At 45.6% G+C, this 6,256-nt stretch overlaps 1 pseudogene across 1 annotated transcript; it reads right to left on the bottom strand.

Moving 5' to 3' along the window:
* Nucleotides 1-4,350: 4,350 nt before the first annotated feature.
* LOC311308071 (7-alpha-hydroxycholest-4-en-3-one 12-alpha-hydroxylase-like) lies at nucleotides 4,351-5,466 on the bottom strand (annotated as a pseudogene). Its single transcript has 2 exons — nucleotides 5,242-5,466; nucleotides 4,351-5,209 (listed from the first exon to the last, which is right to left on the bottom strand). The product of its transcript is annotated as a 7-alpha-hydroxycholest-4-en-3-one 12-alpha-hydroxylase-like (transcript).
* Nucleotides 5,467-6,256: the final 790 nt, after the last annotated feature.

Raw genomic sequence — 6,256 nt, 5'->3', positions numbered from 1 at the left:
CCCCTGTTTTATTATTGTATCCGAGGCTTCACGTTTGGTGATGGGACCTCAGTGGGTGAGAACAGACATGCTGAATAGACCTAAAGATCTAGGCATGGGCAGCATCTTTCCATCCATTTAAAAATAAATATGTATTATTTTATGCCAACCTACATTCAGTCTAGCCCTAACCCTAACCTCTTTGAGTGCAGGAAGTGTCCGCCAGCTGTGTCGTGTGTGTGTGTCTCCATTCTCAGCGTCAGTACATCCAGTTTGATGGTTCACCTGGGCCAGCAGACTAAGCAGAGCCTCGACCCAAACAAGGTGTCCTGAATGGTCTCCCAGGTCCGCCTTGTACAACTGAACTGTCAGCCCAGTGTTTCGGTGTGGTCTACAAGCTATTCAATAAAACCTGGAGAAAATGATCTGTATCTTGTCTTTACACTTACAGCACACATGCTGCACAAATGATGACCTTAATTGTATGACACTTGTTTTGTAAAATGCACAAGGGTATCTCTAACTTGGCTAGACTGTGGATGTGGTGACTAGTCCAGGCCAGTCAGCATGGTATAAGCTGCATACAGGTGAGCAGAAGCTGAAACGCTTGTTCCTTGGCTAGGACCAAGGCAGCTTGCCAGCAGGGTCAGGCCTGTGCCGGGAGGTCAGTACATTAGAACCCCCTTAGGCGGGCTGTATGTATCCTAGGTTCTCAAACTTATATTTGTGGTATAGAAAGGTAGAACTTGCTTGGTTGGTTATGTGGGACTATAGTCAAGTTAGGGACATCCTGAGGCACCCCCCATCAACTTGTTTTGTTTTTGCATTGTTTATGTACTGGGATACTGTATTGTTTTATTCACTTGCAATTGAGATATTCATGTGCATTCATCACTTGTGATTTCAATAGATTCATTATGGCTAGAACGAGTTATGCTCCCAAGGGCACAGTAGAGGGCAGCAGTGGGCCTTGGGTACAGGTCAGGACGTCAGTGCGAGCAGACGTTCAGTTCTCCCAGAGGCAGCGTAGAGAATGCGTGACTGCTGCGTGAATGATGTGTGCCACGTTTTGTATTTTGCAGGTGAGATAATGTGACAAAATGTATGCAACGCCACTGTATGATGAATATGTAATGTATGGAGGATCTGCAATGTAGACGTTTGTTATGTTGTAATCCACCGGAGTTTTGCTAGTTGCATAAAAGTACGGAGCTCCGCCTAGCAATACAGATTAGCCATGTAATGTTAGCTAGCTGAGTGGTTAATGTCACGTAAGCCAGTAATGGATCAATGATGAATGTGTGTAGAATGTTATCAGTGTGAGTGTGTGTAGAGAATCCCTTTGATTATTAAGCGGATACTGTGAATTCCGTGCTCTAGATGTAACATTATATTGTTTAGTGAACATTCTAGGTTGGGTATGTTCAGGAATATTTCTGTATCGCGCACGAGCAGACGTTCAGTTCTCCCAGAGGCAGCGTAGAGAATGCGAGACTGCTGCGTGAATGATGTGTGCCACGTTTTGTATTTTGCAGTACTCTGCCGAGATAAAGAAGACATAAAAATCCATGCATGCCTGGAACGCCATTCTTAAATGTCCAAGTGTGCAACAGTTATGCAAGTGTGTGTGTGTGGGGTGCTGTTGATTTTCCTCCACACTCCTCTCTCAGCCATATGTTTCCCCTATGTGGATCTGAAAACAGTGATAGGGATTAAATTAGGTTGCTAAGAGAACTGCTAGTCACCAGAAGCATTCAAGAACATAACCCGTGCTGGAATACTAGTGTATGAACAAATAAATACAAGTAGAGCACATCTACTGACAGGCTGGCTGAATGACTGGAAGACTGACTTGGGACCTCCACTGAGGGCATCCCAGTCCTGGCTATGGATCAGTAGGCTAGTGATGCTCCCCTGCCCCTGGGCTAGTGTAGACCATTGCTAGCCTCTACCCACAAGCCATTACATTGATCATAGGCCTACTAAGAGAATACCAAGGGGAGTTTTATCAGGGAGGTTGATGGATAACGTCTTTCAAGCTACATTATTTGCATTAAAAAATATAATCTCTCTCTCACACACAGTCATGTAATCCAGTCAATCTAACTCCAAAACAAAATGCATTAGGCCTACGTAACTAGCAAGCTAGCAAACAAAGTCAATGTAGACAGCTAGCTAACTAGCTAGCGTTATTTCCACCATGCCCCTTCTCCTAAGAGAAAGGCGATTCGCCAAATTAAAAAGTGATTGACAACCGTTTCAGGCGAAATTAGTTTTTGATTGACAAGACGATTGTCAGTCTCTGATTGGCCAAAGTAGAAATTGATTGACAGTTGACCCGCCCCCTGGAAGTCTCTGGGCCTGCAGAGATACACACTTGGAAAATTGAGGGGTCTCTGTATAAAAACGCCTAATGAGAAGCAGGGGGCTTGATACCACAAGGGAACATGCATAATGGGTGGGGGACAACATGTTTACATGTGTACAGTACTTGTTGTTGTTGGCAACCCCGCCCCAATAGCGGACCTAGGACTACAACTGGCTAAATTGGCTCTGATTGAGAGACCTGTGCCACTGATTGTTTGATTGATTTCCATCTGCCTCGTTAGTATGTGTACAGTATTTCTAGCCTACATGTACAGTAGCTCCCATCTTGTTCTTTGTCTGTTCCATTTGCTGTAGCTGTGCATAGTCCCTGGTGTTTCCGGTGCCATCTTGTAAGTCTGTAAGTTTAGAAGCTCTGTCTTTTCTTCTTCACTTGTCGAGTGTATACCGTGGTTTTATTGTTTGGTCTTTGGTTTTGTGAAAACTGCTGAAACCTCAATGCACCTGTGACAGTTACATGCAGCCCTTGTGATTGCTTAAGTCAGTATGAAACCATCTATGGCTTCTCACATGGCAGGTAACTCAACAAGAGTTCAAGCCCAGGGGGGATGCAGAATAAAAATGCTAATACATGTACATACTCAGGCATTATGCTGTGACATGATTTTTTAACTTATTTATGTATTTATTTGTAGATGTTACTGTTTCTTCATTTTGTTTACATCTCTTCATCTGACCAGCCTGTTGTCTGCTTACATCTCAATCAGTCCCACCTGTGTTCAATTCAGTCAATCAGTGAATCCATGCTCAGTCCAGAGTCCCACAACTCATTCCCATCACAGTATGTAGGCCTACTAGTATGTTCATCCAGGATTGCTACAGTGTAAATAAGCTGCAACATTTATCATTTTTTACTTAGAGCTATCTGAAGCCAGCCATGCTCTCCTCATATTCACTGCACATTCTTGCTCAATAAATCTCTAATGTTCATGATTTAAAAAATGTCATTTTCATGACATGGTAGATGTAGTGTGAAATGTATTGTGTGCCAGAAACAACCACAAACAACCTCAGATCACAACACCAGATTTAACTTTTCTCCATTTCCATGGTGGCCTGCTATACACTGTCGAACAGTGTCACAATATGGATTAGAGCAGGGGTTCCAACCTTTATTCCCCAGAGCCCCCCACTTACACCTGATGGAATTCAGTTTTTAATACTGTTATAATAAAGATGATAAGATATGAGTAAATCTACGTATAACAGTTTTCACAGTAACATGATGATCTAAAATACTTTATTATTGAATATGGCAACATTTCAAGCATAACCTACTGTAATGATGAACGCTACTATGAGTTTAGACAACAGGGAGGAACAAGGTGCTCAAAAAGTGAGATAAACCATTAGTGTTGTTGGTGCTCTTGGATCACTGGGAATGGAGGCAATATCCAAAAACAAAAGTAGATCCAGGCACTCAGAATAAGTATTCGGAAAGGAAGTGGTAATGTTAAAAAACCTTTAAAGTCGCACAGAAACAGACGTTTGAGATCATCTAACTTCCGTAGTTTTACGTATTTCCGATGCAAACAAGCTGTGAGGGTGGGACATATGTTTAGAGGAATTTTAGACAGATTCGATAGAAGGATAGCGTTGATTGACGGGTGGATGTCGTGAGATTATTGGCCTAAAATCTAAGGTACCTGATGTCGTCATTGCACGCGACCTACCGTTTTGCAGGAAGTAAGAAATTATATACTTTGATATAGGATTACAACAAAAGTAGAATTTTGTAATTTTTTTGGCATACATCGTTGAATAGGTGAACACTATGACCAATTATGTGAACCAAAATGGGACAGAATGCTTTTTTCACTTCAGTGCGACTTTAATGTATCAGGCTTACATAATTTAAAAAAGTCAACATGTTTCGACCTTGTCAGTCTTCATCAGGACATGTTGTGCGCTCAAACAAATTACCCCTTAAATACTCACTCACTACTATGAGTTTGGTTAGATTAACATCTAAGTGTGCTTTCAAACCTAAAACTTGAGCCTGTACCTAAACTGAATGTCTCTAGTTGGCTGCATGGACCCAAAGCCCCAGCGCTTGATGTCAATATGCGGGATCTCCTCATCTGGATTCTTTAACTCAAAGTCAAAGTACGTGAGCATGAGGAAAACAAGCTGCTTCAGCTCATTGGTGGCGAAGAAACGACCAGGGCACATGCTGATTCCAGCCCCCCACGGCATGTTGTAGTACTTCAGCTTCTTCCCGCCCTTGTAGAAATCATTTTTCTTGCCCCCGTCTGGTGTGAGGAAACGGTCATATTTGAACGTGTGCGGATCGGGGTGGATGTCTGGGTCCACCTGAACGGTGGTGTAGGGGAAGAGGGCCACCCTGTCGCCTTCCCCTGAGCTGGTACTCTTGTCCGTCGGCCATCTTGAGGCTCATGTCCTGGAGCACGGCCCTGGTGAGGACGGGGGCGGCGGTCAAACGCAAGATCTCCTCCACGGCGCTGTCCATGAAGGGCGTCTTCTGCAGCATGTCCCGGGTCAGGTCGATGAGCGGCCCACCACGCCTCACTTCCTGCCCGGCCTCCTTCAGCACGTCCTCCACCTCCGCCCGGACCGCCCTCATGGCGTCGGGGTGCTTCATGAGATAGAGGAGCAGCCAGAAGGCTGACGGCCCCGTGTTACCCTGGGACGCCCACAGAAGCAGGAACATGTACCTGTCTTGCATGAACTCCTGCATGCCGTGCTCCTCCCTAATCTCCTGCTGATCGCGCACCCAGCCGCTAACATTGTCTTTGGTGCTGATCTTCTGGACCGACAGCGTGTTCCAGAACAGCCTCTTCAGACGTTCCACCTCCATCTTCTCCGACGGCAGCAGCACCCTGTAGGCCAGCTTGGATCTGTGACGAATGTGAAATAAAAGCCCCCCAGCAGCACTGTGAAAATATCCCCATGTTTCCTTTTCATTCTCTCCAGGAACTTTGCAGTATCCCTGCGAAACTCCAGGACATGGCCCAGCCAAGGAATGGGTCCCTTATCTAAGGGGGGTTCCCCGGGACGCCTCTGACGGAAGGTCCCCAGGAGATAGAGTCCTCCAAGGAGGAAGGCTAGCAGAGCAAGCAGGAATGGCAGCAGAAAGCCCATCGTCCTCTCCTGTGCTACTCGCAGAGCTAATCTGTTCTCCAGCTCATATTCCTTTGTATTAGTCAAACACTGTGCTCAGGGCTGAAAATTAACACCCGCCAATGGCGACTAAATTTCGGAGGCTATCTGCCACGCTGGCGGGTAAATGTTTGTACCAATAGAGTCATGTAATAAAGTATGCGTGCAATGTCGCCACTGTGTCATACGTGATGACGTCACGGACGTCAAGGTTGATCGAGGCAGTGATGCGGGAGCCAGCGAGAGTGATGGCCGCCTGTAATGGGAGCTGTGAATAAATGTATAGCCGTATGCACACTGTTGTCCGGTTCCATTATTAAGTGTTAGCAGCCGAACACAACATGGTACCAGGAGTTTTCAGACTCATGAATGGCTCGCGGGCAGACGAGTAAAACGACGGAAAAAAAAAAAGAGAAGAAAAAGTCGGAGGACGAGACGGCAGGTTGCTAGCTAGCAAGTGAAGTGAAAGTTAGCTAGGCGAGCGAGCGGGAGACACGCCGCGCTGTCAAGATGGAGCATCATCTGAAGCCTCCGGGCGAACTTAAGCTGACGGGAAATGTCGAGGCGAACTGGAGAAAGTTCAAACAGAGATTCGAGCTCTATGTGACTGCAATTGCGGGTGCTGACAGGGACGCTGAACAGAAGGTTGCATTGTTCCTGACTGTAGCAGGTGCGGATGCGTTAGATGTATTCAATAGTATGCAGCTAACTGAGGCACAGCAGAAAGATATCAAGCTGGTTATGGATAAATTCGCTGAGTTTTGCATTCCGA

This window comes from Borostomias antarcticus (assembly GCF_949987555.1).
Source record: "Borostomias antarcticus genome assembly, chromosome: 4".
Classification (NCBI taxonomy): Eukaryota; Metazoa; Chordata; class Actinopteri; order Stomiiformes; family Stomiidae; genus Borostomias; species Borostomias antarcticus.
Note: the sequence above shows the minus strand (reverse complement) of the source record. Positions and strands in the feature narration are given on the sequence as shown.